Consider the following 14,444-nt stretch of genomic DNA (forward strand, 5'->3'; position numbering starts at 1 on the left):
AGAAAGTGGGAGGAAACAGAATGAGAAAACTAATGGACACAGAAAGTCCACCGCAAAGTCCACTTGGCGCGAACTGGAGTCGAACCAGGGACCACACAATCAGAGGCGAACGCTCTATCATTGAACTAATCGCGCCTCTTAAGTAATGGAATGTCAGTGTACATAATTATTACCGGTGTTAATTAATTCCTTACCTAAAGCATGATAATACTGTTAGCATAGTCAGCGAAAATTCGATGACTAATTGTTTTTAGAGTAATGTAAGCACCTTCTGAGTTTATTTATAAGACAGCTACTGAAACGCTCGATTGACAATCTCTTTCATCTTCATCTATGTACTTATTTTATGTATTTACTTATTTTGTCTGAATAGTAAAACGCTGTTTTTAAAAGTATTGGTGAGTTTGAGAAATGCCTTCGGGTCTCATCCTAAACGAAGTGGAAACTCCAACATACACCTCCTTGCGGGAGAAAGTGGATAACGTCTTACGCGGCCAACGTAGGTGGGAACCGACTGACTTCCAGGATTAGAAGTCAACCTCTACCAGGTGCCAATGGCCACCTCGGAGGGCAGATGAGCAGGTAGAGTTCAGAGCACCTTCTTGTCCTTAAGAGAGGAAACTGTCCTAAAAGGCAGAAGAACCACAACGTGATCAACGGCATGGAGATGTGGAAAGGAAATGAAAAAAATGAAATGAAATCTTTAAGTTTTACGTCCCACGATTATGCCGGTTAGGCTAAAGGAGACGGTGATGATGAGAGATGAGTGAAATGGTGGAATGAAGGAAGTGGGAGGAAACGGGAGAACCCCGAGAAAACCCACGAGCACGGTGTTTGTCCACCACAAAGTCCACACGGCGCGAGCTGGGATCGAACCAGGGACCCCAAGCACCGGAGGTGAACGCTCTACCACTGAGCCACCGCGCCCCCTGGAAAGGAAATGAGAATACTACCACGTTATTTTTTCCCTAGAAGGGACAAAGGAGAAATAAATACAATGATGGTTCTTCCTGAGATAAAACATCCCGGAGATAAAATAATTCCCTGTTCCGATCTCCGAGTAGGGACTACTCTGGGAAGAATAATCAAAGAAGAAAACAATAATACTTTCATTTCAGCATAGAAATCAAGAATTTACAAAGTTTACAACGTACAGGTAAACTTGAAATTTTAAAAGTGGAAATGGATAAATGTAAAGCAAACACAGAGTGTTTAAGTCAAGTGCAATGGTCAGAAAAAGTGAAACAGTATCGTGAAATTATACAATATTCTATTCGGGTGCGTTAAGGCTGAGATTGGTGTCGCAATGGCAATAAGGAACGAAATAGCAAAAAGCGCAACCAAAATGCAACGCTGCAGTGGCTGCCTGATGTTTGTAAAGTGCAAGTGGATATTGTGATAATACAAATGAAGGATAAGGGAAAAAAAGAAGGAATGTCACAAAACTATTTTCGAGAAAACGGCGTTTTAATATTGAAAACCGCGTATAAAAGAATAGGGTTAGTAAAATCTTTTGTCTTTTTTTACATGGATATTTTTACATCTACGCATGCATACATATAAAGTAAAATAGTACCAAGAGTCATCAACAGATAGGACAAAGTACCCGATAAAGCACACACATGGACATTCCTTGTTTTTTCCCCTTACCCTTCAAGTGTATACGCAACTTGTATGATGATCATGATGACAATGAAGTAGAAGTAATACATATGACGAGATTAGTAACATATTGCATCAGGAGGGGAGAGGTAAGGTCAATGCCATAGTAATGGCGTAGTGTGAGAAAAAGCTGCGAGTAAGGTGGTGAGACTATTTGGATTAGGTAGAAGAAACAAACGGCACCAGATGCTTCCGTAAGTAACATATGATGGAAACAAATACGTGCTTTAAGAAAAGGAAAAGCAAGCTGTACACGTGAAAAAGTCCAGAAGATATAGAAATGCTACCAAGTCGATTACATGGGGCGGACATTGATTCGGAGCACAATCTCCTAGTGGTGGAAGTGCAAATCTGGTTAAAGTCAATAAAGAAAAATCAGAGGAGAAATCGAAAACGTAACTCAAAGCAACTAAGAAGTATGGACAGTAATGTGAAAGAGATTGAAGAAAAATTATGTGCAGTAGGCGATATGGTAGGTAGTATAGAAAATAGCTGGGGAAAAGTTAAGCAGATTCTACTAGACACACTCCGCAACAATATCGCAAAAAAAATCACTGGACATCAAAGAATACAGAAGGCTGAATAATGAATTGCGAAGAGAGACTGACAAAGCCGAAGAGAATTACATGTAATAGATATATGAAGATATAATGGAACTTCAAAAGTGCAGCAGATATGATTTGATGTATCAGAAAGCACAAGAATTAGGATGGAAAGGTGACGAAAGTATATGCACATTCGGAATCGAAGATCAATAAGGTCATGTAATCACTGACTATCAAAGAATCCTTAGAATCTGGGAGTAATATAGAAAGAATCCATGACAAGAAGAACCACCCAAAAGATATTGCGATCGAAGCAGAGGAAGAGGTGGATGATGAAGAAAAAGGACCTAGTATATTGAAAAGTGAAGTAGTACAAGCCATCAAAGACATGCGGATGAAGAAGAGCACTAGAGACGATAACATACCAGCGGATATGCTCAAGGGATTAGGAGACAATACAATGAAAATACTGACTTCAATTATTAATAAGATCTACTGAGTGGAGAATGGCCAAAGGATTTTCTCGATGTTACCATAGTTGCATTACCTTAATAACAACAAAAAGGTAATGATCACAGAACCATTAACCTTACTTTCCACATCGGAAAGACTATAGTGCGCATATCGAACAGGTTGCTGGAACGTAAAATAAAAAATATATTGGAAGAAGATCAATTTGGATTCCGGAAAGGAAACAGCACCAGAGATGCTACTTGTTTGGTGAGAATTGTATCAGAACGAGTTCTTGACGCAAGGGAAGAGTTGTGTTTGTGCATTATCGTCTGGCAAAAAACTTTCGACCTGGTCAATTGGGCCAAACTTCTGAAAATACTTAAAGAAACTGGAATCAACTGGAGAGACCGACAACTCATTTGTAACCTGTATATGGAACAAAAAGTGAAGTTGCGCTTGAATCAAGGAGAAACCAATAATGTGGATATGGAAAGAGGAGTTAAACAAGGATGTAGTATGGTATGTCATCCCAATTATTCAACATTTACAGTAAATATTTAATGGGAGGAAGCATTAATGGGAGCTGGAGATTTCAAGATTAGAGTGCAAATTATTACAAGATCGGGTATGAGGATGACACGGTCGTTACAGCTAGAATAGAAGAGCTACAGGAGATGATGGACAAAATAGCTGATACTGAGAAACGATATGGAATGGAAATCAACGTTAAAAAATATTCCATCAAAGTCATGAGAATATCCCTTGGAAACACGTCCTTATGGGTAATAGTAGAACATCGAGAACTTGAAGAGATCGATAATTTCAAACATCTGGGAAGTATTTTGACGAGACACACTTATTGCACCAAAAAAGGATTAAGTCAAGAATTGCTGTAGCAAAGAAACATTCAACAAAAAAAGAAAGAGCACTCTTAACTAACAGGCTTAATATTAGACTACGGAAGAAATTGGTCAAGTCCTATATATGGAGTATTGAACAGTACGGTTCAGAGACTTGGACATTACGGAAGTTAGATAATATATATTTAGAGAGCTTCGAAATTTGGTGTTGGAGGAAGTTGAAGAAGATAAAATGGACGGAGAGAGTAGCAAACGAAGATGTTTTAAACGAGTAGGAAAGATGCTTTTAGCCAGTATCCTTCGTAGGAAGGCCAATTGAATTGGATACATCTTGCGACGAAACTATCTTCTTCGTACCTCCATATACGGAAAGATCGAAGGAAAGAGGCGCTCACACTACACATAGAATAGCTCATAAGATAGATTCCTAGATAGTTTCCTATCATGTTTGTTATGATTTGATTTGTTACCCACTGCAATTTCAATTCAACGACGCAGACAAGTACATTTCAATAATTTGAAATCCATTTCCCACCAGTTTTGTTATAACGAACTCTAAAAGAGAGACCAAATGAATACTGATTGGCAAAGAGGCACGCTTAAGAATTTTACTGATCACCTCACTTTTGATGGTGATTCTGCAGATTCCTTACCTACTTAGTTTCCCGATCTCTTAGGAAGCCCCACTCGGTGTTTTAAAATGAATATATGCTATACGGACAAACTGTACAAAAGCTTGAACTACAAGCTGAGCAAGTATCGTACATAGTCTTAAGTCTGTGTTTTGGGACATACTTAACCAGTTATGTACGAACATGTCGCCTTGGAATTAAAACCTTGTGGTATAGTTGAGACGTTTTCTACATAAAGTTCTAGAAACTCCCAGGTTTAGTCCCCTTCCACCATAAAGTAGTACTCAAGTTATGTCAACAAACAACCCTCCCACTGGCACAACCTATCCGTTAATGCGTCTCGATGCTGCCTTATGTCCGAAACTTCCCGAAGCAACTGAAACTTATTTCCTAAAAAAGTCACGTAATTTTCAAAAGACCATTTTTAACCGGATGGCAGCATGGCTCTCTTTTATTTTGTTAAATTTCAAATTTTAGAGCTAAGAACAGCCTTCCCTTTCCTTTACTAGTGTTGGAGTCTAGTGTTTAATTTTCAGCCCCTAAAACATGACAATACAGAAAATTGTCTGCCTCATCGCATACCATGCGATCTATTATAAGTATGCCCCTCACTGAGTTTGGTTTCATTCTGTGCCTTTTACAGTGCGACGAAACTGAAGAGTAACTTTATGGAGGATACGGTACAGAGTAAACCAAAGACTACATAAGACAATATCTCGAGCATAATATAACAGTGATCAATACATCGCTCTACATTATCTAATACAAATAAATAATAACAAAATTTTGCCTCTAATAGTAAGGTAACACGTTCTTGAAAGAAACTGAAGCAAAATATTGGAATCAGAACCTACAAACATGAATTACATGAGACATTCCTCTCTAATCAACAAATACTTGCATTTATAAATAGAAAGAAAATAATGTTCGTTAAAGAGCCAAAAATTGATGTTACTTACAAAAATGAAAAGCATAATAAGATTTGTTGGGTATTTTCTTCGTACAGAGGGACAGCAAACAAGTGTTATGTATGTCACCAAAAACAGCACACTGTACAAAGAGACCAAAATGTAATTAGAAACTTCACGTATGTCTTTCAACTGTATGCATTTCTTTATTACTGTAAAAACAAGAGGAAATTGTAACAAGAAATTACACATAAGTGTTACCAATGGCACATATATGTTTACTGCTTTTATTATTATTATTATTATTTATTGAACTTACTAGCAGGATTGGCTAGCTTAAACTAATTATTTTATTTTTCTCAAGAAAATACTCTCAGGGTTTAACATTACATTTAAAAATTTTCTTACATGGGTACCTGAAAAGTTGATAAGGATATAATTTTAAATTTTACGAGTAATTTACCAATTATTCTCCATTGTCTGTAGTGCAAACTGCGCAATACATACTTGAAATAGCCAGAAACTTATTCCGTTCGATTGTGTGTACGTGAGTTATATTTGGAACTGCAGTCGGGAGAAAATATCAAATGACTATAAGAACGACATGTCTAACACGGGATGTACTTGAACCTGAACCCATAAAGTGAGAGTGATGTATATATTTCCTGAAAGCTGGGTCAAGGTAAGATCAAAACTGGTTACCAAAATTGGGGAGGTCTCAAGCATCCCGCTTGAGGGCAGCGCGTTAGTCATTTTTATTAACACCTTTAAGCGTGTTTTGAAGTCCGGCTCAACCTCGAAAACTCTGAAACGGTGGGACAAATATGAAAACAGAAAAACATGTCTGTCATCATTTCAAAAGTATAACGTATCAAAGTAAAATAAATTGTCCCAGGGTCTCCCGCAGGGTCCCAGACGGGGTCCAACTCATTTTTTTTTTTAAATGGAAAGGGGGGTCAACTTGCATATCGTATGAAAGTTGGTGTTAAATAAAATAAGATAAATCAAGTCGCGACTCTCTACGATAAGTCTGTGCAAAATAGCGGTGGGTCAAAATATCAACACAATCTTCATTGCAAAGTCCATGGCCACTCGTATAGATCTGAAACGGTGGAATAGGTGTAGAAACAAAAACGCGGGTATGCCATTATTTCAATTCAAAAGTATAATGATTCAAAGTGAAAACACATGTTCCAGGGTCGCAAACGGGGTCCAAGATGGGGTCCAACTCAAAATGTTGAAATGGAAAGGGGTTCAAATTGAGTATCGTATGAAAGCTTATGTTAGGTGAAAGAAGAGAAAACAAGTCTTGACTCTTGATGAAAAAGTCTATTGCCACTCCTATTAATCTGAAGCGATGAGACAGGTGCAAAAACAAAACAAAACGACAAAATCTAGAATGTATCAAAGGAAATGACTCTTGCCACTTTGCAATGCTTAGTCGAGACTTATCCAGGCAATGCTTATCGATAGTCGAGACTTATCCAATGTCCAATTCTGTATCATTCAACACGAGCTTTCACATGATGTGGTTATTTACCCCTCTTGGCACTTGAAACTTTAAAGTTGGACCCCGTCTGGGATCCTGCAGTTGAAACTGGGATATTTCTTTTTTCCTTTGATACATTCTAGTTTTTGTTTTGTTTTGTTTTTACACCTGTCTCGCCGTTTTAGACTGATAGGAGTGGCAAAAGACATCATTAAGGGTCGAGACTTCTTTCCTCTTCTTTCACTTAACATAAGCTTCCATACGATACTCAATTTGAACCCCTTCCTATTTCAACATTTTGAGTTTGACCCCGTCTAGGACCCTGGATTTTTTTTTTTAACTGAATCATTATAGTTTTGAAATAATGACATATCGGTGTTTTTGTTTCTACACCTATTCCACCGTTTCAGATACACACGAGTGGCCATAGATTTTGCAATGATGATTGTGTTGATATTTTGAATCACCGCTATTTTGCACAGGCTTATCGTAAAAAGTCGCGACTTGATTTATCTTATTTTATTTAACACCAATTTTCATACGATATGCAAGTTGACTTCCCTTTCCATTTAAAAGTTTTGAGTTGGACCCCGTCTGGGACCCTGCGGGGGACCCTGGGACAATTTATTTTACTCTGATACGTTGTACTTTTGAAATGATGGCAGACATGTTTTTCTACTGTCATATCTGTCTCACCGTTTCAGATTTTTCGGGGTTACAGCGGACTTTTAAAACACGCTTAAATGTGCTAATAAAAATGAGTAACGTGCTGCCCTCAAGCGGAATGCTTGAGACCTCCCCAATTTTGGTAACCGGTTTTGATCTTACCTTGACCCAAGCTTTCAGGAAATATATACATCACCTCCACTTTATGGGTTCAGGTTCAAGTACATCCTGTGTAAGATGAACGTAGGCTACTCGACTTCGGTTTCTCGGCGTACGACAGGTGTTGCTTCTGCAAGGTTACGCGTCATTAACTGACAGAATCTGCCTTCACTTGGTTGTTGGAGACAAACCTAACAATTAGGAGCAGTTAACTATATGGGCTATTACGTAAATTTCGTATTCTGCAAGTGTTGTGAAACTGTGAATATTTCATAGAATACTAATTCAGGAAAATGTAATGCGCAATTATATAAAATATAGTATATGCTGCTCATCGTTATTTTGTAAATTTTTAGTTGCCAGTCTTTTGGTTTAATTCAGTATTAAATTCCTTTGAAATACTGTGTCAGGGTGTCTACTAAAATTCCAAAATGAAATTTCGTGACTTTTTCTTTCCCAACCCTTATGAAAAAAACAGGCACATGTACAGGCGCATGTAACACAGGCCATTTATCCACCTGTGGGACAGGCACATGTGCAGGTGCCTGAAAATGACCCCAGTTTGAACGCCCTACACATGCATGTTGAGCAAACATGTACAGGGCATGAACAGGTATTACTGCACAGGTGTTTGTATGGTAGATACCCTAGTAGATCTACCATAAAAACGTATGTAAAGTGCCTGTCAGCGAAGAAGACGTGCAAGTACAGCCGCTGTACCAGTATAGAACATGTGATGTACATGTCATGTATAATGTCTGTAACATGCATGCTGAACACAAGTTATACGCGTGTATGATAAATAGCTTTTGCCTGGTACATGTGAAAAGTACTTACGAAACATGCATGTAATGTATGTATACATGTAAAAACCATACATGTGACATGCATGTTGCGGGTATGGAAAACATCTGCTGCTTGCATGTAACAGGTGGAGAACATGGAAAAACCATACATGTGAAATGCATGTTGCGGGTATGGAAAACATCTGCTGCTTGCATGTAACAGGTGGAGAACATGGAAAAATCATACATGTGAAATGCATGTTACAGGTGGAGAACATGGAAAAATCATACATGTGAAATGCATGTTACAGGTGGAGAATTTATAAAAATTGTACATGTGACAGGTACATGCCACATACATGTTACAGGTTTGGAAAGCCTCTGCTGCTTGCATGTAGCAGATGTAAAACATGTAAGAAACATGTGCTGTACATGTATTATACATGCGCGAAACAGGCCTGTTGCTTAGATGCTTCATTGCATGGAAATAGAATGTTAAGGTATGTAACATACATGTTACAGGTGCATGCCCCATGTATTGTACAAGTATATAAAACCTGTTGCCAGCAAGGAAACAGGTGAAGTACATGCGTTGTTACATGTACGAAACATGTTATGTACATGCATTGTCTCGGCATTATACAGGCATGCTATCAACACATGCACCGGAAGTGCACTTAACAAGCATTGTGTATATAGATTACATGCACGTTGTGTTAACTAAAGCAGATAAAATGATAGCCATGCATGTAAAAGTAGAAAAATAGATTTCTGAGAATTAATTTGCACAAGTACTGCATGTGATGTACACCCATGTCCAAAATTATTGTCGCATGTCTATAAATATGTTTTTGTAGAAATATAATTTTATAACGAATTCGCGCGGTATTTCTTATAATGTTAGTATGTGTATAATCAGCAGAGACACGTATGTGGCAAATTTAATGTCAAAAGAGCAGTAAATAAGAACAATAAAACGAAAATGAAACTTCTTTGTCCATTTAGCAATATTTTGTTTTACTCATTCTAATTTTCGTATGTATAATTCTTTTCCCATGTAATTTACCACAAATATACATTTCCCGATTATACACATAGTATCAGTATTAAAAGTACCCTGCAAAATCATTATCAAATTATATTCTTCCAAGAAGACAGTTATAGATATGCGACAATCATTTTGGACATGTGTACATGCAGGGTAACATATAATACTGAATAAGGAATAATTATGCAACAAATGACATTACGAAGAGTAATGGAACTAGCTTTTGAGGTCGAAACCTAGTTTACAGGTGTGCAAGGAGAAAAGAAAATATATACAAAGTTTTGGAACACGCATGTAAATTAGTTCTTACTTGTACTTCATGTACTTGCTAGTCTGTAATGTACAAAATCTGTTGAACATTTTCCTTTCCTCCTTGCACGCCTATAAATGAGTGAAAGTCAGTATTGTTACTTTTCGTAAGGTCATTTCTTAAATACTTATTCTTCGTCTATTATTTTTCTTCAAGTATATGTTACCCAGGATGTACATCCTATGCAACAATGCTAATTAATTCTGATTTTTTCTACTTTTATATGCTTGAATACAGTTATTTTATCTACTTTAGTTATATGCCATGTGCATATAATCTATATACACAATGCTTGTTACGTGCACTTACAGCGTATATGTTGCTTACGACATGCCTGAATGGTACTAGGACAATGCATATACATCGCATGTTTCGCACATAAAACAATGCATGTTTTTCACCTGTTTCCTTGCTGGCAAGAGATTTTACATACCTGTACAGCATTTGACATGGGCCGGTAACATTTGTGTCACCTACATGAACATTTAGGCTAGCACTTACAACACTTTCGTTGCTTACAAGGAATATTTAGGTTTCCTGAGAGCGCAATACATTTACAAAACATTTTTCGTACATGCTACTATGCTATACGAAACAACGATGGAAGAACTGAGTAACGCGAATTTTCGACTAAAATGCCATTTCCAAGAAGCAAGTTTAACAGGAAATGCCAGAAAAACTATGATTAACGAAAGATATTTAGACGCAATCCTGTTGCCTTTCATAGTTGTTTCATATAAGTACGGTTGTTCCCCTTTATTTTTGCTTATACTTTATTATCTTTTCCTGTTTGGAAGCAAGGTTTGTGTAAATCAGTCACCACGTTTGGACCCGAAAAGAGACCTGGATAAATTTTATTTCATGTCTTACTGTCTGAATGGTAGTTTTATATTTTGAGTAACAAAGCAATTTACGATATACTCATTTTTCTTCCAAACAGGTTTGCTGTGTATCGCCAGCGAATTTTTTGCAACAAAGAAACAAATATGTTTAAGATTCGTTTTGTTCATTAAAGAAATAATAATCATGTTGCCTTTCATAGTTGTTTCATTGAAGTACGGTTGTTCCCCTTTATTTTTACTTATACTTTATTACCTTTTCCTGTTTGGAAACAATGTTTATGCCAATCAGTCACCACGTTTTGACCCGAAAAGAGACCTGGATAAATTTTATTTCATGTCTTACTGTCTGAATGGTAGTTTTATATTTTGAGTAACAAAGCAATTTACGATATACTGATGTACACAATTTATCGTTTTTCTTCCAAATAGGCTTGCTGTATGTCGCCAGCGTGAAATTCAAATGTATTTACAACAAAGAAACATACACGTTTAAGATTCGTTTTGTTTATTAAAGAAATAATGAAATGCTTTCATACAAATGTATATTATATAAAGACTGAAAATACATTTTTTTAAATTCTTGCAAAGAAAACACAATATTTTCTTTGTTCCATCGTTTTATATAAATTATGAAAATCTTAGCAGTGAATATTAAACCAAAAGCAAGTTTACAATGTTAACCGTGCGTCTAAACAAGGGAAGTATCAATGAGCTCATATTGAAACCTACCGTAAAATTTCACTGAGGAAGGAAGTCCCACAGAAAAAACACACAATAAAACAACTGCGTTTTTGAAGTGGAGTTAACCTAAATGGCAGATTGAAATGTCGCGTATCCATGTCGACAATAGCACAATACGTTCAGTACCACCCCTTGTAAACTGCCTGTTAATAATAAAAAATCAATAACAACAATGTGGGTACATACTATACCTAAGGGGAAGTCGTACGGTAAGGTGAACCTTGACAGCAGCCATCTTGAATTTAGGTCAAGTTTTGTAAATAGGAATAGAGCCAAATGATACATGATTTTGGGTAAGAATTTAAGCAGAAAAACAATGGTAGCAATAGTTTTAAGATACATGCATTTGGTAAAAAGTTACAGTCATATTTATTGTGTATGTTTCTATGTACACAACTCCCGAATGAAGCAGCTGTCCAACAATTTGTAAAATACAAAAATATAGGAAACACCCTTTATATTTTCCCAATTTGTCCCAAATGTTGTTAAGCAAAGGTACACACTTGTAGGAGATTAGTCGGCAAATTTGGTCCAAATTGGTTGAATAGGGGTGGAGATACAAGCCGGAAAAACGAAAATTCCATTGGAAAAATACAAAATAGTTTAAACACCATGTAATTCTGATGATTTGTTTGAAATTACGGTGGTCACAACTCAATACTTTCGAAAGCGTACTCTGAAAATATGGTTCAAATCTGTTGAATAGGAGCGGAGATAGACTAGATAATACGAAAATTTAGCCAAAATCGTTGATAACAAAATTCTTATATTAAATGCTGTATGTGCAATTTTCCTCTGATCTGTCTCAAATTTTAGTAACATTTAGTTACAAATTTTAGTTATATTTCAATAGCGACAACTTACTTTTGGGCAGCTGCTTCATTCGGGAGTTGTGTGCATGGAAATATACACAACAAATATGCCTGTAACTTTTTACCAAATGTACGTATCTTAAAACTATTGCTACCATTGTTTTACTACTTAAATTCTTGCCCAAAATCATGTATCATTTTGCCCTATTCCCATTTACAAAACTTGACCTGAATTCAAGATGGCTGCTGTCAAGGTTCACCTTACCGTACGACTTCCCCTTAAGTATAGTATGTACCCACATTGTTGTTATTGACTTTTTATTATTAACAGGCAGTTTACAAGATGTGGTACTGAACGATTGTGCAATTGTCGACATGGATACGCGACATTTCAATCTGCCATTTCGGTTAATTCCACTTCAAAAACGCAGTTGTTTTTTTGTGTGTGGTCTTTCTGTGGGACTTCCTTTCTCTGAGTGAAATTTTACGGTAGGTTTCTATATGAGCTCATTGATACTTCCCTTGCAAGACAAAAGATACAAGTTTTGTTCTATTAACTTAATAAACTCTACATTCCATAATAATTGCAAAGTACCTTACTGCTATTCTTAAATTCTTCATCTGCAGATGACTCAGGTGTAGTGTTCAATTGTATATCATCCAATTCAAGAAGGTTGAAAAGTACCTATCCTGTCCAACTTTTATGCATATGACTTTTGTATATAATAATTCCTTCGTAAGGATGACATAATCATGAGTAACAGACGAATCATTATTACAGTGAAAAACGTGTGTTATGGGCAGATTGTACCACTTTTCTGTGAAAGCAGTTTCAGCTTCCATCTTTTCAACATAAAAATATATATGTTCTTTGCAACAAGATTCGCATTCAATAACATATATTTCTATGATCCTACAAACATGTGCTGTGCTACAGTCATCAAGCAAAAAGTAACTGTCATCGTGCTTCCTGTTAGTGCAGTGTTTAGAAGTGCAGAAAAGCATTTTTCCTGTGTGTATATCACCTATTCGAGAACATTTATATATTTTTGCGCTTTCTTTACCAGAAAAACACGTTGCTGTAATAGGAATACCGGACACTTGTGTTAAAATATACTGTGTAGAGCAATCAGTTTTTGTGGTATTGGCAAACGAGACTGATTTTGAACTTAACAGGAATTCTGTAATCTTAACTGTTGCAGATGTTCCGCTACACGCATTTTCTCGTGCAAAGCCATTAACAATCTGTGAACCTATCTCTTGTGTTCCATGCATGTAGTGTTTTAAATTTCCATTTAGTGACTCAAACGGGAAACATGAGAAAGAATACAAAGGTCCTGCATTTTTGACACAATCAGTGAGGTGCAATAAATCATGTACGTTAGAACTCATATGCTTCCTACCATATAAATGTTCAGTTTGGAAAACAAATGCATTCAAACATTTTTCCATTGCATCCAAATGTTGCACGGAAATTGTACTTGATAAGAAACACGCCACTGGTTTGATGATTTGCAAAGTGTGATTGAAATAATCAGTATTATTGAAAATATCAGAAAATATAGGAAAGTACAGTAAGAAAAGATTCTCAAACTCGATAGCTTTCCAATTTCGACGTTCTTTGATCGATCGTGGAGAACGGGTTAAACATGATGGCGTTTTTATTTCTGTCAAACGCTTGTTGAGTACATTAATCTTGCGGCCTAAGTACCACACTTCATCCTTGTTTTTGGAATCCAGCCAATTCATGACTAAAGAACGAAATATACCCAGACATATACAATGCATGTAATCTATCATTGTACTCTCAATAATCTGATAATTATTAAGGAATGCAAATACACTTATCCCCTTAGCACCAAACTCTTTATTCTCACTATGTCGAGAGTGGTCTGCGTCATTTCGCAGCGGACCTTTAGGATGTGCCACATTGTACGGATAAATACGTAGTCCATGTTGTAAGTACTGTCCTGGTTGAAGACATTTACTGCATCCAAACTTGCCGTTGAATTGTACTAGCTGCTGTACAGCACACTTTGCAGGTTTATCAAACGTGCCAAGAATGGCATGCAAGCGTACCTGAGTGATAACATTATTTTTCAAAGTATATTGTCCTTGTAGAAGAACACCACATTCAAACTTCTTCAATTGTGCAGCTACACATGAATAAAATACAGAATGCAATAAATCGTTCTTTTTAACGTGCAACTCTGGAAGTCCGATGAAAGTGAACAATCCAACTAGAAGAATGTTTTCTGGTTTCCATCGCATCGGTTCATCTATTTCTAATATGGAAATGTAGAATGGCCAGAAAGTGATATGAGAACTGTTAAAACAGGTAACGCCATCAACATTTATGATCCCTGTCAAAGATAAAATTCCATCTTCATCCACTAATAATGGGTGTTCTTCCCTGAAGTTCCTATAAATTTTACCATCTCTAACACTACTCAAGTTACCCTGACGTGATTGCGATATTGACAGATTTGCCAGAAAATGTGGTCGGGAAAACATGTTCTCCAGTTGTTTACC

The sequence above is a fragment of the Thermobia domestica genome, chromosome 2, assembly GCF_964235325.1.
Source record: "Thermobia domestica chromosome 2, izTheDome1.hap1.1, whole genome shotgun sequence".
Classification (NCBI taxonomy): Eukaryota; Metazoa; Arthropoda; class Insecta; order Zygentoma; family Lepismatidae; genus Thermobia; species Thermobia domestica.